Source organism: Electrophorus electricus, chromosome 11, assembly GCF_013358815.1.
Source record: "Electrophorus electricus isolate fEleEle1 chromosome 11, fEleEle1.pri, whole genome shotgun sequence".
Lineage (NCBI taxonomy): Eukaryota > Metazoa > Chordata > Actinopteri > Gymnotiformes > Gymnotidae > Electrophorus > Electrophorus electricus.
This window is the reverse complement of record NC_049545.1, coordinates 7,545,447-7,570,790: the sequence shown is the minus strand read 5'-3', so window position 1 is coordinate 7,570,790 and position 25,344 is coordinate 7,545,447. Positions and strand designations below refer to the sequence as shown.

The 25,344-nt window shown below is 39.9% G+C and overlaps 1 protein-coding gene across 6 annotated transcripts in view; it reads right to left on the bottom strand.

Annotated features, from left to right (window-relative positions):
• The window catches only part of zmiz1a (zinc finger, MIZ-type containing 1a), a 93,676-nt gene extending 68,711 nt beyond the window's left edge, over positions 1 to 24,965 (bottom strand). For all 6 annotated transcript variants that reach the window (XM_035531657.1, XM_035531661.1, XM_035531659.1 and 3 more), the window contains exons 1-2: positions 24,833 to 24,965; positions 1,082 to 1,200 (exon numbers count right to left, since the gene is read on the bottom strand). The gene's annotated coding sequence lies outside the window, so the exon portion shown is untranslated. The remainder of the gene's footprint in view (positions 1 to 1,081; positions 1,201 to 24,832) is intronic.
• Between the last annotated feature and the right edge of the window lie 379 nt (positions 24,966 to 25,344).

The window sequence follows — 25,344 nt, the reverse complement described above, 5'->3', positions numbered from 1 at the left end:
CTGGCTGGCCCAATTCTTAATCCCTTACTAAAAAGCTAGAAAAAAAATTAAATAAATATATTCTTTTGTGTCTTTGTGTAAGGCACTGATCAGTCATTTCAAAGAATTTCATTTTTAGGCACAGCATACCAGACAGTGGCGAAAACTAGCCAAAGAAAAAAAACCTCTGCCACAATGAAATGAATGTTTATTAAACAACAACAAGGTTGTTCAGTACCATCAATGCCCCCTATCAGATCAATATGTTTTCCTGGTGAAAGTCAAAAACAAGAAAAGCTTGCAGTGAGAAACCAAAGCCTGTGTCATCCGACTCCCCCTCTTGCCCCCTCTTATTTGCCCTCTCCTTTTCTCTCTGTTGTTCCATTATGCAGGTGCTGGGGCCCCGAGGGCCCGAGGCGTCCACAGACATGAGCCAGGCTCAGATGCAGGGAGCAGCCCCTGCACGGAAACACTACCAGATGCCTCAGACCAGCCTCCACACATTACTCACAGCCCTCCAGGTTGCACAGATTAACCAGGCGCTTCCTCTGTCATGCGCCCAGCTTTGTGGCCACAAACTTCTCAGACGCGCAGACATTTCACAACATATAGCACAGAAGCCTGCCAGGCAGTACCTTGCTACAGTTTTTTTAAAGGCTTAGACTCCAGTCAGAAATTGGATCTGAACACAGGTCGAATTTTTGATTGTTAGTAAAATAACTTGGACAGACTGATCAGTTAGTGCACAGAATACCCATGTTTTGTGATACAGTAACACAGAAACATCTAACACCAATTATCATCAATTTGAACAGCTACTGGCTCTGCTGAAGGAGATAAACAGGACTCCACTATGGCACACATTAATACAAGACAACTGTGGAGGAAAATATCAAAAGAGAAAGAAAGGAAAGAATGAAGAAATGTTGATGTTGATGTTAGGGTTAGTTGGAACGAGGAACTGCAGTAAATAATGGTAAATGATGTAGAGAGACGTGCATCCAAACTGCAGATAAAGATTTTTTTTTTTTATGTAACAACAACCCCCTCCCACCATATAAGTAAATAAACAAGAAATCTGGAGCTCCAGAAAATGTCCAACCTGTTTGCGCTGCAGTCTTGTTGTCTTGTAAGCAGCCCCCCCTCCCCCTCCCCTCCCTTCATATAGTCCGTGGGGAAGGTCCCGTTCCCTGCTCAGCTCTACTCTGGGCTCCACCGCACCTGCAACGAGATAAAGGACGTGTTACACTCAGCCCCGAAATTAAAGTATCCTCCCAGGGCCGCTCTGCAGCTCTTGTGCATCCATGTCTTGTCTGCACCGCACCAGGAGCTCCAAGTTAAAAGTGACAAGAGACGCGGCCATCTAACGGCAAGCAGCTGGGCCGGCACGGTGGCGACCGGCTGCATGGCCCCCCTGCTTCTGTACAGTGTCCTTCCAAAAGGTTATCACAGAGCCGCTTTGTCGCTTCTAATCCAAAATTCATTACATATAGCAGTTACCACAGTTTAATACGATACATTTTCTGAACGCCTGGGTAAGCTCCTTCACAGTTCACTGCAAGGTAAGGGCAGCAGAAGCAATAGTGGATGAGAGCAAGAACGAGGGCAATACTTTATGAAACTGTGGGAGAGCCATAAACATGTGTGGTGGTACATGTCATCGCCAAATCTAATTTGCTGATCTCACAACTCACAGCACATTGACAGGTAAGCCTATTAAGTGGCTATTAACTGTGTATAAGTGATGGCTGTGGAGACCCTTAAGTTTGTTGGCATGAGTGTGTGCCCCAAGGCTAGGTTCTGGGGTCCCTCAGAGAGCGACAGCATACAGAAGGTCAAGAAGTACAGTGTAAGAGGAATCTGCAGGTGATAATGATGGCTCTCGTCACTGGGCCAGGCTTAGATAGCTGTTAAGTGGATTCAATGGCCCACTGCCTCAGTTTTCACAGTATGAGACACATGCATCCACCTCAGACAGGAGAGCAAATGCACAGCAGAAATGTGCTGCACTACCGTGATCATGCCATATGGAGCAGCGCATCTGATAGACATTTCACACGTCTTCATGACATCAGAATTATATTTAAAATGAAACTGCTACAGAAAAACACATTTCTGTATATTTGAATGAGTTTTAACCTATATCAATAATTGATTGATTTTAATGGGCTTTTATTTTACTAATAGAGAAACTAGATAAAAAGACATATTTTCATGAGAAGAAGTTTCTGCTAAGAGGACGACAGGCTGAGTACCTTCACCTCAAAGCTTAGATCAAACACCAGTGTGAATCATCAAACAGGATCCTCTAGCATTTTATCTTAATGCAAAATAGCACTATTAACCTACCAGTCTTAGTGCAAGTGGAACAATTGACTATTTTAAAGAAACACAATTAGAGTGACTAAAATTAGTGCATGCTTCACTCAAGGGGAGAGCAACATTTCTGAATCAACCAGAAAGCAATCACTGAAACATGCAAACATTCATGAGGAAATCAATGTAGTAGAAAATTTGGTGCAGATCAGCAATTGCATTTAAAGGGAAAAGTCTGGGTACCAAAAAGTGAAACTACACAGCATGACCATTTTTTTCTTTTCTGAATATTAATTATAGAGTCAACAGCTTTAAAAAATTGAGAATCTGTTTGGAGGAACAGGGTGTGTTTTGACAGATTATCCAGAATGTATGCTCAAGTCAACACCCTTTGCTTGAGTTAGGAAAGTGCACCCATCTCTTGTGCTCTTTTCTCTTGTGGTGTGTGAAGAGCAACATTTAACATGCACAATTAGCTTTCTCCACTCATGTGGCTGTGATAATATTACTGCTACACATATCCAGCAGTACTCTCTCCCTAGGCCAGATTTCTGCAGGGCCTCCGTTATGCTGGCTGCGTTTGGAGCATCCCACTGGCAGAAACTGGCCGAGGCCGGACCAATGCTGGCTGAAATTTGGTCAGGTGGGCCAGCTTTTGCTTTTTAGACTCGGACCAGGCCAGATCAATTTGCTGAAGCTGGCTAGAGAAAGACAAACGAAAGAGGACTCACTCACATGCCTTACATTCACTTATTACTTGAGGCAGGTGAACCAGCTGAACCAACTGGTGACAGCGAAAATAAAACCACCCAAAAATATTTATTAGCATGCTTTCAAAATCCCCTTTTTTCTGGAGAAGCATAGATGGCATATTGAGCATACCTTAATAAAGTTAATACAGACCTCTTTTGCCTTCTGTCAAAAATAGCATGCTAATCTTAGCTATGTTTCAATGATTTCTTTTCTTTTATAAATGTCTTTTTTTTCCATTCACATTAGGCACATAGACAAACAAAGGTGATCTTATGCATCAGTTCTACTTGGAGATGGCTAAACATAACCAGTGAAGACTGACAATGATAGACCAATTTATACTATAAAAATCAGCATCTACCATTTTTCAAACTTCCAATTTCATCACTATAATATACCAGTATATCTGACTTATGTAATCTATTATTTCTCTCATACTGTGGATCCCCTCTTATCGTTCACCTCTAATCCAAATCACTTCAGGTGAAGTGTTTGGTAGTAAAGCTGTAGTCTCACTCCACAGCATTATTCTGTATGACATGTCCAGGAATTGAGAAGAACCTTTAAGTACACCTTACTCATAAGTAAGTATTACTTACTCTGTCGCTCTTCAATTAAAAAAAAAACAGACTTAATGCAGAGACATGCAGAAAAAAATCAATGTAGCCAACGGAGCAAACAGTTGGTAATTGCAGCTGGAGAGGGAAGTACTAAAATGATTTGTTAAGGTGAAATAACACAGCTCCCTCTAACAGCGCTCTCTCGTTCGAGACAGAAGTATAGTGGCAGAGCCCTGCCAAAAGCAGTAATTGATAATTTACATGCAAATAGAAAAGCCAAAAAATGGGTGCAATTTTAAAAAGCACTGAGCTCTTTCAGATGCTGTGTGGCACCAGCTTCCTGCAAAATCAATTCACACTCTGAAGAAACCATTTTCTTCAGCTGGAGATAAAGTGTCTGACTATGAGCTGTCAGATACTTATCAAAGGGAAATTAGCAAAGGAATACCATTTCCCCAAACAAACAGGTTAAGTGTTCCACCTAGTCCTGCTGTCTCGCTTTCAAATAAATGATATCATCATCAGTTATTTCCTGTGGAGCTGCACTATAAATGTCAACAATAAAATGTTTGGAGCATGTTTCCCTCAAACAGGTCATTTCTAATAAAATCCTGGAGATATTATACCACCTGAATGTCACATTGTAAAGGGGATGATACTGTTGCCTTTTAAATGCTTATGAGACAAACTCCAGTAACAGTACCTGTGCCTATACTGGCAACAACCAACCTTCAAATCTCCAGTGCAGACCTTACAGAAACTATATATTTATTCCTTCATTTCTCTTTGGTACGCACCTACCCACCTACCTGCACTAAATGTCATGCTGCAAGACAAAATAATTTTTGAGCTGATAAACTTTTCTGTTGACCCAGAGTCCGATGTCCAGCAGTGTTCTCCTTCTCAGCAGATAGTACGCCAACGTCAGTCGCCTCTCAGAGCAGGCCCTTAGGGCCCAGGATCAGTTATGAAGTAGGAACTTAACCGCAAGCCACTTTCCTTTTTGTTTCAGATGAAACGTGTACATTCCTGGTACCAAATGTGAGCACCCATCAAGGAAATGCCTGATCGAACTCTGGCAAAGAAGTTTCAGTCCTAACCTTTTGGTAACTAATGTCTCATTGAAGCAATCATTCCTTAACATGCAACAATGTGACAGAGTTTTCAAACCAAGCCAGGAGAATTATGATGTCATTTCAGTCACTCCCTGTCATGTATAAATAGCAAGTGTTAACTGCAACCCAGAGCTCACTGTCCCTAAAATGACACAGGCTCAGCCTGTTCAGCCTTCTTATTTTCATTACCTTTGCATTTAACCCATGTCATCTACACTACACATCCTGTGCTGACATGTTAGGATAATCCCAGAGATGTCTCCGTTTTCCAAAATTAAACCTTCAAAAGGCAACTTGTTTTTTAAAAGGAATTACTTCGGAAACAGCATACTGCAGCAGAAACCAGTTTGAGAGTGCAGACTGTTGAGTCTGAAAGTCTGTCATTGGCCAGATTTCCATCCTTATTCCTTGTTCTTTTTTTAAAATCTACACAGAACAGATTTTGCTTAGCCCTCAATACTGCTGTCTGTAAAGTTACAGTATAGGGTTACAGAGTAAATTCTACGCTGCTGTTTTTGCATAATAACATTAAATGCCACAATTAATGTATACATAAGAATGATAATTAGCTTAGATTTAATCGAATTGTGATAAAACATCAAAATAGATATAAGATTAATAGGCTTATATGGTAATAGCATATCTTCCAAGCAAATTTCTATGCATACAGTACTCAGTTATTAAGGTTAAGATAAGGCGATGGCTTGTGAGTATGATGAAGTTACGAAACAACCGAAAATCCACACTGCCACATACCATAGACTTTTAGTTGGTTTAGCACTGAAATGCAAATGTTGTTTTCACAAATAAATATAAATACATTAACTGTCTCGGTAAGTTGAGTTGTAATTTTTATATTTTTAGTTTTATGTAAACCAGTAAGGTTACAAAATATACAAACATTTTGCATTTGGAGATGCCAAAGGAGAATATTGGGTCTCAAAGCTGTTAACTGTGTTCTTAATGTATTCCCTTGGCTCATCAGAACCAAACAGCAGTTCACATCAACACCTGTCCTTCTATCTACAGTCAGATGAAGGAGATTTTCTGATTCTAAGGAGAAATTGCTCCGACCAAAGGCTGCATGTAGCTACCAGAGAGCAGAGTTCTGAGGTTTAAGCAAATAAAAACAAACATGACAAAAATATAAAATTATTACTCCATTTTAGCCCTGTCATTCTCTCAGTTCCATTTAGCTCCTTCCCACCGACTGGCTGTTTACCATGGCGTAATTAACACAGGCCCTTTTCTACCAGAGGATCTGCCAAGCAGTAAAGGTAAATTATGCAGAGTTTTGCTATGCTAATCCAGGTAATTTGCTTCATGCTGAGCACACTTCCCCAGTCTCTTGATTAACGATTCATTTTACTGCATTAGTCATTCGATCATGATATGACACATTGCACCATGCATGCTGCATAGCACTGCTAAAAGACACTGATTTGGTTGCAGATTTTTAATGAGCCAGCAAACAGGGCACGATCCAATGACCAATCAGACAGCCATCTAGCAAATATAAATCCCTTTTAAGACAATGCCTGGCCAAATCATTCATTCATGTGTGGAGACATCATTCCTTGCGCTGGATTAGAGCAAGGCCTAGCATCTACATGTGTGCCAGAAGTATCTTAAATGCAACGTCCCTCAACAACATGGTGGAAATGGCTTTGTGTTGGTTCACACTAACCTGCACATGAATAACATTTTAGGGGGATGTCAGAGGTCTTATCAAGGGCAGGCTGACTGATGGTGACAGCAAGAGCTCCTTATTACATGACCTGAGACATAAAGACATAAAGAGCAGCAGGCTGTTATATGGAGTAAAGCTCAAGCAATAGCCCCAGCCAAGCTTGCTCCTCCCTAAAAGGGGTCTGAGAATACCAAATTTTCGAATGTAAGCCATTCTCAAGAATCTGACCATATTCTTCAAGCGTGCCGATGACAGCTTGCTTACAGCATAGAAGGCTGTGCTGCTGTCTAGAGAATCCTGTCGCTTGATGCACTCATTTATACACCTGTCACAGCGAGCGGTGGAAATATCTCATTTTGCCCTGAACCAATACTTCATCAGTCACCAGTAACAAAAGGTCAGAAACATTACAGCAGTCTCACTCAGTGCATCCACACCAACTATTGCTTGTCTGAGATGAAGTACATTGAAACCCAAAATGGTAAATGCAATCCACACATAAAAATATTTTTCTTAGTCTAATACACAAGGAATAAGCCTTTGATTAGTTATACCATGCAAACCAATGCATTACAATAAAAAGGATATTTCAACATTGCACCACTAAAGCCTGCAAAATGTCACATGCCCAGAAATTTCAAACAACAAATGAGATCAAGAATCTATTTTTGAGAGGACGAATGCTGTTGTTTTTTTCCAGTGACCAAATGCAGCTGAATGCTGGGGCGTAAGAGAGCCCTCATCAGGCGAGGAGATGCTAATTATGGCAATGATGCAAGTCCAGACCTCAGGCCGAACCACACTGATGCACAAAGCAAAGGGGGCCTCATGCAACAGTGTCTGTGATTACATCTCACATGTGACGGCTCCCTGCTCCCCACACGGCCATGACACACACCATAACAGCAGTGGGCTTTTAAATCTAAACCTGTCAGCCACAGGGGCAATTTAAAGTTGAAGGATAAATATAGGTTCATTCAATATAAGTTAGTCGATAACTGACTGGAATATATTTACCAAGCAGGATGCATTTCAATCTGTGGCCTTTTATTTAATATGATAGAGCTGAAATGGCCACCATTAACCAAAATGGAAAAACTGACGGCTTTCAAAGGACACATGCAAAGGACATTGGAGCATGGACACTATCCCTGATAAAATCTAAAAGTTGTTGCGCTGGGAACATTTTTTATTTTATGTGGCTCCCTGCTAAATTACCACAGTCAGCGCAGAGGTAAAACATTTAACTGCACTGAGGTCAGTAAGAATGCACCTCCTTCTGCACAGCAATAAGCACAGGGCACAGATTACACAGGTGCTCAGCAGAGCCTACATAACTGAAGGCGATAGGGCGAGTGCGGGCAGGGCAGCTCTGGCTGGGCTGAAAAATGTATGCAGCAAACGGGCGGCGCTTCAGGGCCACTCTCCAGCACTAAAGACCAACAATATCAATTACCCGGTAGAGATGTTTCTCAGCGCAACAGTGAACGGCACCTTAATGAGAGAGGTTTCCATTACCTCCATAAAAGGCCTAAGTGAGGCACACTGATGAAGCGGGCCTGTAATAGCCTTCCTCTCTCTCCCTCCCTAATGACACTGCAAGTGGATTATGCCGCCAATCCCACCGTCCGCTGTGTTTATCATTTATGTAAATAACATAAGAAGTGCTGGCACAATGCGGGTAGGAGAGGTGGAGGAGACTATATGTGGGCTTGGTAAAAGAGCACAGAGGCACCTTGTGATGTAAGGAGTGAAAAAGCAGATCAAAGTGTGTTCCTCAATTAAAACTGAATCCTAATGGTAACCATGTTTATGTTCATCCTAAATTTGCCTTGGGAAGAGTTCCTATGTGAAAACAGCTTTTGCATGGCAGAAAAGAGCAAAAGCTTCCCTCCTCTGCATCAACCTGGTTATTCTAATATTCACAACCTGGCAGCAAGGAATAAAAAAAAAAATACATCAGCAGAAATATACAAAAAGTGGTAATAATCCTCTGGCCCCTGACACTTAGGCCACACAATAAGCAAACTGAGTTTATCAGTCCCAGCCACAGCTCCTTTTAATAGCCACTGCGATGGCTGACATTTCAGGCAAGTTTCACTTCCTGCTTTTAAAGGAGCCCTCGTGTGTGCTAGCATGTGTTCCCATGTGTGTACACAGTATGTATATTTAGGTGTGTGTGTTTAACACGTAGCTCTCTTCTCTGAGTGGTCCACAAGTAAAGACTGAGTGCACAAGCATTTGAACTGACTCAGTATCTTGGAGTGAGCAGCTGAAGTGAGCGCACAGCACATTAATGCATTCATACTCCTGCACACTCCTTGTGGCCTTAAATTAGAGTTGTGCAGCACTTCGATATGTGAGGCTTTTTATCATATAAAGCACCGTGCACTGTATACTACACCAGTGCTAAATGCACTGTGAATGGAAAAGACACATGTTATGAATTTAAAATGACAAAAACTAATAAACTTCACTGTTATCTGCTGCAAAGCCCCAGAGGCTATAGAGAATGCTAAATCTCTGCCATTCGATTTTTTAAAAGGTCCCATGATTTGCCAGATCACAGGACAAACTGACAATTCCCTCTGGATCACAGCTAAGGCAATTTTGATAAGTGTCAAAACAGTCCGACACTTTCTGCAAGTTTTGGGCGACAACTTCCTACAACTCCAAGGGCTGAGTTTACATTTCAAATCAAGCAGTGTTCACACATTTGTAGCTCTACAGCAACACAGCCACGCAAAACTACACAGAAAAGGTCTGGCCAAGCTAAACACAAACTGAACTGATTTTCACATCAGGAAGTATGGTGACTCGCCACTACATCAGCCGAGCTTGAAAGGTCAGCCACACTATTTCAAGGTCTGTTTCATGAGTCAGGCCTAAGTGCCACTCTCAGTGTTAAAATTAATCACCATCTGTAAATCTAACCACACAGCATACGGATGTACAAGTTACCGAAGCCATGTGAGAGGGAAAGGATTATGTAAATATCAGTTGTTGACACAAGAGTGTGACTATATTTCAGCAGCGACAAGACGAGCTGATCAGAGCCACACGATAATAAAGTCAGCAGTGGCCACTAACATCAAATGATGTAAATTATCCGTCCTCCCTGCTGCCAACAGCTATAGTTCACTTCCTCTCTTGCAGACACAATGCAGTGGGCACCATTCCTCCTGCAAACCACATGCAAGGCCAACCATGCATAATATGACATCATCATGAAAAGTGTCCAGAAAAAGAAAGCTGTCAGTGTCTGCATTGCAGTAACTCAATAAATAGTAAAAACAATCTTCGCTGCACAGCTTCACTTTTCCAGAAACTTCACCACAGCAGGCTTCGCTTTTTCAGAAATACTTGGACATAGAAATGTTATGTATATGCCTTTAGTTAGTGCTGTGTGCTTAATGGGAGGCCATGAGTGTGACGCTCCAGCACACACGCCAATGCGTAATCAGGTTCAAAGCATGGAAAAATGGAGACTTCTGCTCTACATCTGTTCAGCTGGACAACACCGGGGAAGCAGCAGGCCCAATACTGCTGCAGTCTCTCTGCATCACTATGGATCAGCCACACTGTGGTACATCACAGAACCCTGTCATGAAATGTTAGTATACATCAGTCAGCCACTGTTTTACTGTGGCTTTATATTCACGACCTCATCATCGTCGTCGTCTCCCCCCACCCCCCAAACACATACACACACATGCATGCACACAAATTGCTCTGCCATTTCAGGCTAACAGTCAGGCAGACCTTGCTGTGCTCTTCAGTGGAATGTTCTAGAGTCTGCCCCAAGGCCGCTCAGGGCATTATCATGAGAACTCAGAGGAAAGGCCATTGTGTTTACAAGAGGCAATTTCCTCTCTCAGATCTCTTTGTGTTTCCATGTTAATGCAAATAGATGGGCCACAACGCCTACCCGCAAGAGGCAGAGAGGAAAGGGGATCCAAAGGATTAACGGCAAGGACTCCAGCTTGCGCAGAACAGAACACAGAAAGGTGTTCGACAAAGATCACAATCAGTGGGCAGAACAGTAAAAACCACCTGTGTGTTCTGTTTGACAAGTCAAGAGATCTCTTTAACTCAGGGCTCTTAGTGACTACTCACAGAAACAAGACAAAACAAACCCAAACATCAGCATGTAACTGGGAACATTTCTCTCCAGTTCTTCAAAAGGTAAAGGTCAAACTGTCACCGTACTGTCAGTGGTGAAAGCTATCACAGTGAGCTGATGATCATGCCTCTCAGTAAACTATGTGAAAGTTGGGAGTGCTTAGCAACATGGCGTGGTATGACTATGTTAAGAGAACATATTTCATGTCACATTCTTCTGAGACTTTAAATATTCCACCAAGGTTAATTATGCAGGTCTATTCGTAACTGCAACAATGTATTCATGACGCAGTACTTCAGACATTGATTTGTAAAGGCTCTTTTTTTTTAATCAAACCTCTTATATATGCTCATCTGCTATGAAACACTGATGAGGAGAAAACTAATATGTCTCACCATGGGCAAAATTTACTTTTTTAGGGGGGGGTGGGGGGTTACTACAAACTTCTAATTCCTCTGACAGATATTATCATCTTGAGATTTCAAATTGGTGACTGATATTTCATGTGCCACCAAAATACAGAAAGTGCTTTGAATTATTGATAACCTGGGAGCAGGACGATTTTAAGCAGCTCTGCTCTTTTTATCAATCATTCATGTGGTTTCCATCGAAAACACTTCACTCCTTCAAGTATCGAATCTCACTTGAAGGTGGAGGACCTACACTTAGAGGTCTCACTTAATTTGAAGGGCCAAAGCACACTCACCAAGAAATTAAGAAATATTATCTTAAAAAATAACATCCATGCTATGCTGAGGAACAACACTGATGTTGAACAATTGACATCAAAGTCCTCTGAATGATAATATCTGATGGGATGTCAACAGATACCTCCTCTGAGCATAGTATAAAAGTACATACTATTACAGCAAAAGGAAAAGGCAAATGTGCTAAGTTCTCAAACCTTAACTAATATATTAAAAGCTTGACTACTATTGTTTTCAAAACAATCGATAGTTCTCTTAAAAAGTACCATTACGTCCTAAACCTCTGAGCAAATGGAGTTTCCAAATGGATGAACATGTTCTACTAGGTCATGCCTTCAGCAGACAGTGAGCATAATCAGCTGGATGGTGCCCCTCATTCATTCTCCATGTAATGGAACACAGAGTGCTTCCTTTGGTGGCACTCTCCCAATTAGGGGCTGGATGCGAGTGTTTTTTGCCCTGGCATCATGACATCAAACGCCAGAAGCCCAAGGGTGACAAAATCAAGCTCTTAGTACCAGACTAAGCCATTGTCTAGCCTCCAGGAGATATTGAGGCCTACAAACATAGCATTCTTCTCTTAGCGAACAGAAGAGAGCTGCATATTTCTATATTAGATAATCACAGTCAATCTCCCTATTTTCTCTGAGCAGTTGGGTTTTGCAACAAGCCATCATGAGGTTAAAAATATTCTTGCCCTATCTACTGTTAAAATATAGTATATCCTGTAACTCTGGGCTTAGCAGAGCAATCCGTTTTCATCATACTCTCTGGAGCCTTCATAACCAGGTGCCTTCCCTCTCCCGCCTCCCACAAAATCATTTTTGTTGTTCTATTCCAGCTCCCTACACAACTGGGCAAGTTAATCACAAGCAAAAGAATATCGATTACCTAATTCAGGAATGCTAAGAGACAAAAGAAACATCGAAACTGAGGACTGGGTTGAGAACTTTCAACCTAATGCATGAATAACACAGCAGCCATCTATTGCATAGACATGTAATAGAAAACTCCTGAGGTATGGTGGAACAGGTTAAAGTTCCAGGGTGGAATGATTTAGGGAATCCCTTCAGAGGTCAAGACTTTACTCAGATATCTGAGTAATCCTGACTACTGGGACTCTGAGTAGGCTTGGATACTCTGTCTGCCAGACCATTGACCCTCTTTGCACCCAGTGATTTTGCCTACTGTTCAAAATGACATCTAAACCTCTTATTGCCTCTTTTTTTTCCCCTCTCCAAATACCACATGACCTTTCGTTCAGGATAATGGGTAAGAGCACTTCTGTACAGCTTCAGTGTCAACTTTGTTGAGATCCTATCAGCACATACCTAACATTTCAGAGCCCGCCAAGGATTACAAGGAAGGAGATTTGGTAACATTTTCAAGCAGATTGATTTAAAGGTCAACTTGGTTAATAATGCAATCACATCTCATACACATGGAAGAACTATGCTGAGAATTATCAAACATCCCACAAGTGCTCATAAGATATTCATAACTTCACATTTCTGCAACAAACAGAGGAAATGAAGATTAGGAGTAGGTGTCCTGTTAAGGCCTCTCCCCCTTCTCAAGAGTGTTGCATGATCAAAAACCAATAACAGCCCCTGACTCACCATATCAAAAACATCCTTGCAACTGATACCGTTTAAGGAGAGTAAATTCTCTCTGGAGGTCTGTGACATATTAATCCCATCTTGGGGTAAACGTGCATATTTCAAATCATTCACAGAGAACGAGGAGCATTTATTAACTAAATCACAGGAAACTTAGATTATAATATTTTATCTTTAGTAATAAATTTACTATAACTCATTACACACCCTCCAGACAAAAGCAGGTCAAAGCAATGCCTTCATAAATGTAGCTTTAAAAAGCTAAATTAGCAATGATAGAGCACTACTAATTATGCTCCAAGATGTTTTTGACAGCAATCCCTATGCCAGTAATGTCTGTCTTGGCTCCCAGCCAGGCCCATTTATTTATTTGATTTCAGTCACAGTCAAATGTAGGGTATAATAGAGGTAGCAGTCACTGCATAAGTAAGAGAGAAAAACCAAGTAACCCTTTCCCACTTCATTTATTGATCCTGCTTATCTGCTGTGGTACATTCCTTTAGTTAGAACTACAAAAGCATCAATTCCAAAGAACAGTCCAAAAATACCATTATGGAAAATTCCATTTAGGCCAGGTTTATACAGACAATAAATTCATTTTTAATTTCTTCAATTAAATTATATGTAAAGCTAAGATATTACACAAAACATTATACAGACAAACTGCCTAACATTTAGGAATAGCAAATACTTTTAAACTTGATACATATTACCTGTATTCAGTGATACAGCAATAAACTGCTATTAACAGAGAGACTTCAGCTGCTGCATTAAACAGTAGACATAAATTTGTGCATTTTAGGTACTTAGCAAAGAGCATGTGCAAACATACAATATTGATCTTCCAGCTCTATTCTAAAAGCCATCTATAATTATTTCAGAATCCATCAGGACATAGGCCTCTTGCCAAACTAATGTCATAACTTAATTAGTTATATGAATGTGAAAAGACTGCACTTCTGAGTGACAGGCCTAAGTGTAACCCGTCAGTGCAACTTTTCACTCTGCCATACCTCATAAGAAACTAAACAAACAGTGAAATAATTCACAAAAACAGTGACAGACTCAACAAATCTCATACTCCACCTCCTACTGAGATGAAGGCCACATCTGTTTGGTCAGCAAAGCTAGAGAGCTATTTGCATGTCTGGAATTTATCAAGTCTATAATAGCAGACTTTATGCCTTAATCACCTGTTAAGCTAGATGAAGTTAGTTATAGATGTACTGCAATACATACTGCAAATGTTGTTAAAACAGCAAAAAGAACTGTAATTCTTTATGGGGTCAGTTGATGATAAATATTGGAATATCTTAGCAGTGAAAATGAAAAGTCCAATGTTACAACTATATTCTTCTCAACAAACCACTTGTAAATGTGGTTCTAGCTGCATTTTTACAAAGCCAAACATCATGAATAGAAACCCTTCTACATAGTGACAGTTTACTCACTGCCTCCAAACCCAATATTTTGAAGAACCGAGGTTTTAACTCAGCTTACTACAAGCAACACTTCTTTCACGCAGGAAACAGTGAAGAATTCCTGCACACCTCTTCATACTGCTAGATCAGCACTACCCAGTGGCGTATGGCCTTCCAGAAACCCACAACCAGCCCCAATTAGCAGAGTAACACAAGGGCCATGATCACAAAACTGAATGCAGAATGCTGAAGACTTTTAAAAACACAGTTCACTTACTTTCCTCTGCTCTAAGTGACAAAATATCAACACGGGGTGGCAAATTGCTGGTCCCATGCATGATGCTAGACACACGTGGTACAGGAGAGGAAAAAGGAGTTCACAGATGTTTATCAGACAACAAACAGAACTGATCATCAGTACATGGTGTACTTTGTCATGTTTCTGTCAGCCAAATACCAGTTTGGCCAGAAAGTGACACTCTGACGTAGACATTTCACATACACTGATATTCACGCCAGTTGACTCAAAGTAGAACAATTTACCTATGTGTGATTTAATGTTAAAAAAATCCAATAATTTGTCCTACAATAGAATCGGTATAGAAAACATTTGACATAAATGCATGTTAGTTAGATCTGTTTGTTATACCACTATGAATTGCTTTCATTATAACCATTTCTTTTGGTGAATTAGATGAAATACAAACCACAGAAATGCATTCTAATTAGAAATTAGATTTGCATAAAAAGTCTTAATGTCTCAGTAAAAGGAGCAAAATAAAAAATTCCCAGCCTTTCTTTAAACAAACAATTTAGAAATGGTCTTCAAAAAGGTAATAGCATCTTTACCAAAGTCACTAAGTAAGAAACAAACAAAAATATAATTGCTCAGGAGAGCAACAACCCCCTCCCACCACCACCTTAAATTAAATAAAAAGGCTTTTAGCTATCATAACGATTTACAAAGTGACGAGTCAAACAGATTTACGGTGACAGCCTGAAAGGAACCCAACACAAATACAATTACTGCTCATGTGACTGCCACTGCTAGCCCCCACCCCCCACGACTCTCAAAACCAAAAGATTGGCAAATGCACAACTAATGCAACTAAATCAAACCCTTCAAAAGAAGAGTCAACACCAAACAGGGGCAGAAGCTGCTACTGTGAAAGTTCATTTTAGTGACAAGAACCTTGGAACAGTGCTTAAGATATACAGAAGGTTTACTAAAATGCAGTCACTATCATTACTCAGTATCAGCTGAGCTGATGAACCATGGCCAGAAGGCAGTCACGTGTGGTAATTCTTTAGACGCCAGCTGCAGCTAACAACGCAGGGTACGCTGCTTCATTATAAGGGTCAAATCTCAACAAAACAGTGTTATTCCTTTGACTAAATAAACAAGTTTTTTTTCTCAATATAGACACAAATAATATAATTGACAACAGCAAAAAACAAAACAAAACAAAACAAAAAAAACAACACCTACTTAGAGGCGAATTGCTGTAGGAAAGTAAGTAAGTAAGTAAGTAAGAAAGAAAGATTCAGGCAGACTTCAAAATTAGGAATATCAAACGATCAGAGGGAAAAATCACAATAAAGATTTCTTAATTTTGCCAGCAATTTTTGGTTGTTTCTTTGCTTTATTGTCTCATTGCTGACTTGGTGGCCAGTAACAGTGACTCATATTCCCAGGGGTCACTGGAAAGACTCAGCACGTATTCATCATCCCCTTCACCCAATCATACCCCTCTCACCCATTCTGTCACCAGAATATTGAACTGTTTCACCTGTCTCTTATTTCCCGTTTAATCAGCAGGGGGATTTAAGTTTGGATTTTTGTTCATTTAATTGCAAAGTATTGCCAACATTATCTGTGGTTTACTAAGTGTTTTCTTCTTATATTAGCTGTCTTGTGTATGATGCTGTTCATGTTTTGACCCTCTCTTTGATTATTACCTTTACTTGTCTGCCTGTTACCTTCTGTATTTCAGGATTTCGACCTTGGTCTGTTTTGATGTCGCCTTTTGGAATTGCCCCTCCAAGAAAGAAAAAAATGCAAGCAAATACAGAATGTATTTTTCTGGTTTGTTTTTCTCAGCATTACACTGTTTTTGGGGGGAGAGTGGGGCTTCTTCTATATAAAAAGTCTACTTTGTGATTGCTAAAAATATACTTTAAAAATTGCACAATAATACCATGTAAAAGTAGCTGCATAAATAGCAAAACAAATAGCAAAAATAGCTGCAAAGTTTTGTAAGACACAGTACTGTCCCCTTGCTTAATTAAGAAGGCAGCCTGTGTCAATGAAAAGCCCACTAGGATAGACTTAAATAAATAAACATGTACATTGCCTCTCTTTGTTAGCACTGCTTTCATGCTAATTAGTGGTGGTGTAGACACATGAGAAGTGGCCCCTGTGCACATATATTCCACTAGCTTTAGTCTTCCCACTTCAGCACTAATAAATTAGGAGACTTGCCTGTTGAGGTTGTCAATGGCAGTGGCATGACACAAGCTCACGGTTTGCTTCTATCCTTAAAATAAGACCTACAGAAATGTTTGTGTGGGTGTTGGAAGTTATCTGGGTGGGAATTGTTGAGCAGAAGAACCCCTCAGGGCACTCCAGATTGAGTTTCTCCTATTCCAGCGTTCCAAAGTCAAAAAGAATTCCAGAGAAAATCAGAGAGACAACCGTGCACATGAAGATAGCTCTCATAAGTCAGTACAGAGCTGGAATAGGCGAGCTGGCTTCAATAACATTCAATTATATTGGATAAATGCTCTAGATGCTCCAAAAAAGGCACTTTGCTTTTCCATAATCTGTATTGGAGGGCAAAAGGAGTATCTGGCCTTTATTCCTGCTCAGGCTCTATATCGTCTGACGGCTGCAGTGTACATTCAGCTGGCGTGTGCCTGCGTCCCTGGTGACCACTTACTGCAGATGCAGAGTCAGGAGCTCGGAGCTGTCTTTGGAGCACATGCACCCACAGCACTGGCTCACGTACTCCAACACAAAGAAATAACAGCTACCTCCATGGCTTCTAATGTCACTCTAGCTCAGAAAGCCTGAAAGACTGCACCCATGCAGTCTTTCTGATGAGCACATTAGCATGGGGTTAATATGCAAAACCCCTTACATAAACAATATCTAATGTTTAATTAAATCAACGAGTTCTCAAACAGATATACATCATAGATCATTTAGGCAACAAAACATTCAGTTAGAAGTAATTTTTTTCTAAAGAAGCACTCTTGCTGCCGGTCAACAGTTAATCAAAAAGAGAAAGAATGGCCTATTTTCTTTCTTTATGAATGTTTAGATGGGTCTTCAAGAATCACACAGTTTATCGTTGTTGGCTCTGGAACACACGCATTTAGTTCAACTACAATAAAGCACTGTTTTGTATATTATGCACATGTGAAAATATTTAAGTTGGGGTGGCTAAGTCATATCAATGTTTTTAAGAAATAGCCTCTTTACAACTGCCTAGAGTTAGGCAATGCCTTTGAATTTTTTGCTGCTTTCAATCACTGTATCCATCAAACACTGCATCCATCCACAATACCAGAGTAATACTGTATGTAATATGGAATGCAATGACACATTCTAAAAATATATCTGGCAATGAGTTTAAAATGATACAGAAATATAAAAGTCAGAAAATTAATTAACTTTTTTTTTAAAATACAGTCAGTCAAATAATCAGCCTATTCTGATAGGATCTTCTTAAGGTTCTAGGAACAATGAGTATAATAACGCATTAATATATGTAAACAAGCTGTTAATCATGTGTTTTGGCCTTGGATATGTGGTAAATTCAATGGTTTACATTATTAGTGCTGGTCAGCTGGAGATGATGATATCAAACACAAACACAAGAATTTGTGTTAAGAAGTTTACAAATACTGTCCCTGTGATGCAGCCTAATTACATCACAGTTACAGAACAGACAATAATAAATAATATCTTAATACACTGCAAGTATCTGCTTATACAGAAATGAATTTACTGACATCAGCTAACTCATCTCAATGGCCAATGACTAAAGTTAATCATTAATAGCTAATGCACACATGCTAGGCATTAAACATCTGTGCAGAAAATGCAAAGATCACATGCATGAAAGCGTAATAGTTCAAGTGAAGAGCTTGCACTGTGGGACATATATCTGAATAGCTGTACTGAATTGAGAAGTTTCTCAAAACCACATCTAGTTGCATTCCCTGCGAGAGTCAGTAGAGAACAGTCCCTCACTCCCCTGACACCAAGTGACAATCAAGTACATGTTTGCAAAGAGGGGCCAACTACACGCACCCAGACTGGAGACACTACTGTACAAGAGAAGAGTAACCTGCCCTTCTAGAACCCAGCCTGCTGCTAAATACATTAAAAAAAACTTGTTTAGAAAGATGACTAAGCAGAGATGTTTTTCCATCCTGTTTGCATGAAGAAAAATCAAAAACTGAGAGATCCCAAAATCTATTGGACATTAGATCAGCACCCAACTCCACTTCAGCTCATCAGAAACTCCTACACCAGACATTCAATTTTATAATAGTTTCACACTGGGGTTCCAAATGTGGCTCTTTATCTGAAAAGGACAGTCTAAACAATGAAAAGACATGCGCTTATAAGAGTGTGAACCAGTCTGGCTGCACTGGCAGGTGAAAGGGCACCAACAGGCCCTGAAGGCCTGGGCTATGGAGCAGTCATTAAGATACAACGGATCCAACTTACCTGAGAAATGGTCCTTGTGACTGCATACCAATTTCCAAGCACAAATACACACTGACATGTTGCTGGGCTTGTCACTCAATATCTGCTGCTGAGAGGCCACTAGGTCTCCATGTATATCTCTCCGTTTCATATAGCTGTCACCTCATGAGTGCTGCTCAGATGATGTGATGCATTAACTGCACTTGGGCAGAAAGTATGTATGTATATTCTCAGACCGGTTTCTTTTAAAGTTAATAACCACTAATGTAAATCCAAAATGCAATGTTTCTCTTATTTCAGTTTTTTGTATTGAATGTGCTCTGAATTTCATTTACTAGAATCCATCTGTCACATGTTTTGGTTACACCTTTTGACTGCTTTCCTTTCAGCTTCCATTTTGCCGCACCTTGTGCTAATGTCTAAGCCACCTTAGTGAGGTGTGTGTTCTAATTTTCTTGAAAATGGATCTGTTAAATTTGGATCGGGAACAACAGAATATTCTTATTTATTTATTTATTTATTTGTAAATTCGAGTTAATTTGCTTTGTCAGAGATGGAAGGCCATAAGGCCATTTTGAAAGTAACTGTACGTCCGTCGCAGTGTCTCTGTCATTGCTTGTAGGAATGGAGAAAATCTAACACTCTCACACAGAGACAGACAGCTCAGACACAGTGACAGGGTCCATGCTTTCCACATGATGGAATACACTGTGATTTTTCAATACATCAAATGAATGGAAGAGTATGAGCAGCAGTTGGTGCTTTTGTGAGCTGCATGAATAAATGCATACAGATTTAACACTTGTTAAAAAACCCAATACAGAGTTGTAATATTTTCACATATATTTTCCACATTTGAATAGCTTCTCTAGAAACAGCCCGCCTATTTTAGTGTGAAATCTTAAATGATTCCCTCTAGGGCTTAAAGATGTGTGGGATATTTTCAGATCATTCCATCTTCTGCCTAGACATTATTGGTGGACATTATTGTTAAATAAATTGTCTAAAGAGGAAGTTAAAAAGTCTTTGACAAAGTTGCCCATGCAGTTTTGCAACTGAGTCAGAATGAGGTATTGCTTCATGTCTTAACATAAATAAATTGTCCAGCCAATGCTGGAAAGAAGATCACACCTAAATTGACACATATGAAACAAAACCTTTTAAATTTGATCTAGAAATGACTGAGAATGTGAAGTTTTAAGATAATGACCTCCTGAAAAGAGGGTAATTGGAGTCACATGTTCCAGTCATTTCAGGTGTGGTTTTAATCTGCCATATAAAAATCGACAGGGTTTTGGTTACCTTCTCTTTACAACAGAATGTCTATTCAAATACAAAATGGTCCAAACAAAATTCATTTTAAAAGACAGCGGGTTAAAAAGGAATCCATTTGTCAGTTTACAGTTTACAAATGGAAGAAATTTAGCACCGTAGCTGCTGTCCTTTGGAGTGGGCATCTTACAAAGATCAGTACCAGGACATGCTGTGAAATCCTCTACCCAATGATGGAGAACCCTGGGGTGATAACTCAGGTTCTGTAGACATTCCCTGCACTGATAATGCCCGTGTTCGTGAGTCTGATATCAGAAAACACTGAAAACAAGTGATGTTAATGGGAGGAACGATATGAAGAAGGCAAGATATCAAGCAAGATATCCAAAAAAAACATACATGAACATGCATGAAATGTTTTGTGTAAATAAATGGGCCGGAATATCTCATGTTGCTGTGTAGGACAGATCAGCAAACATGGAAAACTGTTGATGTTGCAGCCAGTAAAGGAGGCTCTACAGGTTACTAAATATAAGGGTTTATATACTCTTTCCATCAATGACTGTTTGTTCAATAAAGATATGATTACTTTAAAACTTGTGTGTGCTGTTTGTAAAATTTCATTTATTATTATGACTTAAATGAGGATCAGATCATATTTTATGTACACCACAGGGTGCAAAAGCCTTTTTATCTCACAACTATAAATATTAGGGACACATGGTTCACAAAAGATAACGGCCAATTTGCTCTAGGTCTGGGCCCACAAAGGATTTAGAGACCTGCATTACATTTCCTAATTTCTATGCTGTAAACATAGTTGAGATGCAATCAAGTTCAATGGTGAGCTATCAAGACCAATGGACAATTCATATAATGCAATCACTAAGACCTTCATATATTTCTACATTTAGAGCTGATCTCCAGCAATCCTCATCGAGGGCAGAGCTTGCAGCTCGTGAGCATGAACGCAATCTCACAGCTGTCTATTATATGAGCCTAAATAGAACATCAGGACAAACAGTTTGACATGGATCATGAGACTCCCTGAATGAGTACTAATTTGCTGTAGTCAAAAGAAAACAGTTTGAGGACAATATGTTTGTTTTACTCAAGCTGGATTTGCAAGATACCCAGCAGTCAGACATCAAAGCACAATAAGCTTTCATCAGCCCCAAAAAGTGAAGGCAATTGCTTGTGATCAAGCAAAATCTTGAGTGCGGCGGGAACATTTTGTCCTCCAATGCCGAATTTCAACCTCACATTTTGTGCCTGAATAGCTGGGTGTCGTTTACAATTCAGGGTCCTTGCTCTTTTGCTGACAGAAATGGGATACAGTCATTGTGACATCTTCAGCATTCATTTTTCAAAGAGCGTCAAATCAAACATGCATGAGCTCATGACAGCATGAGCCTGGAAGTCCCTATCTGAGGGCGAAGCACTTAGAGTGGCACAAGCTAGCTGATGCTTTGCACATCACATCCTAATGCCTCTGTGGTCACATTGTCAGACTGACAGCTGGAGGCAGCCTTCAGCAAGCCACTCTTATGGGGACATGAACTACAGAACACACCCCACCCCCACCACCACCAGGCTCTTCTTCAGATGTTTGATTAAAAAGGAAAAAGGGTAGCCCCAGCCTCTTTTCTTCTGCAAGGTCATGAATAGGACAACAATCATGTAAGCTGCACAAGGTTGAAAGATTCACTGATGCATTTAGGCTAGCAGTTTAAATACACTTTGCTACTGGTAGGTGTAAAAACATGCTTTGGGGAAGTTTCCTGTGATAATTTCTCTCATTATGAAAAAAGATCTTCATAACACTTGTGAGAAACAATCAGTTGCTTAGTAAGAGCAGCTGATTTCACATGTTGAAGTAAATGAACACTGCTATGCACATCCACAGGGGACCACGTGGACACAGACACAAAGGCTGACTTATGTTTGAGAGTGGGTGTATACAGCTGGTGATGAGAAGGCTGTTCAACTCTGTGATGAATAAACGTGGGCCAAGTATTTCACAACTCTCCACAATACTGCACTAACAGTTAAATGTCAACCCATCAAAACACTGATTAGTGTTCAGCAGAGTTAAAATACTAACAGGTATCTTACTAAAACTACACGCATAGAGGCAATGAGAAGTGCAGCAAATGAACATGAGAAGAAGTAATCAGCATGTTTGACACTGAATTGCACCATAAGACAGTGAGATACATCTCATTCCTCTCACCTTTCAGATCAAATCAGCAAGATTTAAGGTTTGTTTTGTAGAAACTAAGCTGTCACATACGACAAGAACTTTTGTGTTTAAAGCAATCATGCAGTCTTTGCTCCTTAGCTGTACATGTGTGGTACATGTTAGACAATTACTTTGTAATTCCTAATCACTGTGTAAATATCTAGCATAGTCTATAACCTGCACAATCAACTGCAGAAGGCAGTTATTTGAGATAAATAAGTGGCTTCTTCACAGACTTACCAGAGGCTATGTATTACTGTATCAATTCCTAAAAGACCAATAAAACTGCTTTAAGGGTTTACCAGGAGGTCAACGAGTTACTATGTATTAATATGACACACAGTGATCCCTTTAAAATCTAAATTGGCATCACAAGCACAAATGGGCCCCTGAAACTAAAGACTGCACTTTCAGTTCAACTCCAAATATGTTCTCTAAAACCACTTTTTCTTAGTGTCCTTAACAAAGTGCCTAGTGCTCTCTATGCTCTCACATGAGAATGGCATCGGAGTGCTTGTGCTTCCCCCCTTACTAAAGCTGATCCTCACCCTAAGGCCCCTGTCTGGAGTGGTGAGTAAAGAAAACTTCTCTCCTTGGCACATTCTCCATTTCTGACTCACACAAATTAAGCTACTCACTGTGTACATCACTTTGCTCAGCAGTTTTGAAATACAAACTGATAGAGAAGACAATGGTTTGAAATCTGTTTCAAAACTATTCCTGACTTTAAAAACGATATTTTTTAAATCAAACTTCACATACATTTTTCTTTTACCTCCTAAATTCTGAATGAGATGCACAACTAAACAACAAAAAACTACTAATTACCTTTCACCTTTGAACCAAAGGCAACTCACTCTGAAGTAAAGGGAAGCTTTTACTTTATCAGTATCCACACAATCGTGTAAACACTGCCTGAGATTGTGCAGTGCTTAGTAGCCAATCAGAAAGAAAGAAAAGTATGCAAAGGACAACAGTAGGCCTATATTCAAACTGTGTACTAACAGCCTACACATTTCCTAGGATGAAACATTGCTGCTTGTTAAATTGTTTTGAATTAAAGTGTTAACTTTCACAATAATAAATCAAATGGAATAACAGCAGCTGAAGACAAACCCTTGTCAGTGTGCAACTATCTTGTTACACGATGCTAACCCTGTGCCCTAAAATCTCGATTTCATCATATCTGAACATGACGAGTTTTTTATTACATTGGGTACTAAATGCGACAATAACTGAAAAATAAAATCCCTGAAAAATATTGTTAGGTTTCTTTAAGGTATAGCTTGCTGTTGTTAGCCTAGTCTCCCTATCCCTTTTTGCTCTCATCACAGGTGAAAGTCATATTTCCCTAAAGTCTACTACAATCCCACTAACGAGGGTGGAAGGGGCGTTATGTTCTCCTTCAGTTTGTAGACCCCTCAAGTTGACTGTTCTTCAACTAACTATTCGAATGTAGGCTACTGCAAGGCAACCCGGATTTGATCCTTCCCTGCGGACATATCAACTGACTTCAGTTGCAAGAATCGAACATATTGCTACAGTGTTTAAACGTACAACTTATCGCATTGCAAAGCAGCAACATAGTGCCAGAGGAAACGATGCTAGGCTACTGTAGCGCAGTATGGTACACGGAGTTGCCGCAAGAAACATCACATTTTCTTCACATGGTTTTGAACATCGTCGTTAGCTTTGTTACAAGTTAAATATCAAGTTGTAGAAACGTAGTAGGGTCGATAAGCTGTTAACTTTATGTACAAAGAAGCATACTATATCATATTGTATCATAAGTACAGTGAACAGGATATAAAAGTCATACATGTCTGAACGACGAGGCTCTGATTTTCTACAATTCGAGAAATGCCCAAGGTAATGCCGACCAACCGTTCACCGCATGACAGTGTGCCTATCTTATACGAACAATGCAATACAACAAAACATGCTATATACGGGGAAAGTGAACTGCTGCGAATGGCATAGGTGCATGCACCACAAAAGCCAAATTCCGCGTTTCTCATAAAAACCAAGTGTCCAGAAAAAATTCTCAATCGCGATCTGTTGTTTTACCTCAAAAACATCACACCGTGTAAGTCCGACTAGGGGTCGAAACCATCAATTAAGAGAGAACAATAAACATAACATTTTTCTTAGCACATTTCAAATGTTATAGTTAAGTGAATCTTTTAGTGACTGCTCCATTGTTAGCTGAGATCGGAGCTAGCTTGCAGGCTACAAATACATTCAATGCAATGCACAAAAACCTTTCCCAGACATGGGCGCGAGGTGTGAAAATGATTCGGGAACACACAACTTACTTTCAGATCCAACCAAAGCGCGCCGCTGAAAAAAATCCTCCTAAACTCAAGTCGCGTATTATTTTCTCCTTTATACTTTGCAAACACTAAAAAAGCGCACAACGTTTCGCCAGAGTGTGACTGCCTGAATCAACTAACGTAGTGCACGGCAAGTTGAAGTGTCAAATTACATTGGCTATTCTATTACCACAGAGCCATGCTTGGTGGTTGCTAACAAAATGTGTCCCAGAGTCGCGTAGAGTACCATTGGAATACACCGGGTAGGACATTTATCGGACTGTATCCAGATTGAACGGACTGGATTTAAAGGGTTTCGGTGTTACGTTTTGTATTTTATTGCTCTATTCATTGCGCCTTTACGATAACGTTGGTTGGTAAAATTATTTTGTGTAACAAGAAAACCACCTCACATGCCGATTTCCATTTTTAACAAACCAATAGTAGGCTACTGGTTTGTAACCTATAATCGACCTACCACGCATTATAAATTGGATCACATTTTTTCAGTTATA